This window comes from Protobothrops mucrosquamatus, unplaced genomic scaffold, assembly GCF_001527695.2.
Source record: "Protobothrops mucrosquamatus isolate PMUCROS unplaced genomic scaffold, P.Mucros_1.0 scaffold3224, whole genome shotgun sequence".
NCBI lineage: Eukaryota > Metazoa > Chordata > Lepidosauria > Squamata > Viperidae > Protobothrops > Protobothrops mucrosquamatus.
Window position 1 is genome coordinate 179,841 of NW_015389221.1, and position 615 is coordinate 180,455.

Here is a 615-nt window from a genome sequence, read left to right on the forward strand (position 1 = left end):
ACAGAGAAGAAGAAAGCCAGAAAGAAAATATCTGGGCTTGAAGAGAAGCTCGACAACCCATAATACTGACAACTTCCCCTTCTTCACTGGGTGCATCTGACCGGTCCCCTGAGGCAACATGAGCTTTCATTGCCACGTTGTTCCTTCCAGATTTCCCACAACTGCTGTTAAGAGTTGTAGCTAAAATCTGGGGTTTGAGCCTTTCCAGGTTTAGATGGCACCTCCTGAAACATCTGGGAAGGTCCTTCTGTGACCCAAACACAACTAGATATGAGATTAGAGGAGACGCACCTCACTTGGGAAGGAAGACCCAACTAATCGCAGATGGACCACAGGAAGGAGAAGGCATCCACACCCTGACTCCACGAGTCCGACTTTCATCACACAAGAAGTACCTGACCATCTCCTTCCAGGATACGGAGGTCCAACATGTTGTGTCTCAGGAAGTCCAACATGTTGTGTCTCAGAAGGTCCAACATGTTGTGTCTCAGGAGGTCCAACATGTTGTGTCTCAGGAGGTCCAACATGTTGTGTCTCAGGGAGTTAGTTCAACATGTTGTATCTCAGGAGGTCCAACCTTCTTTGCAATGGGAGACACTCATCCCAAACCACAGG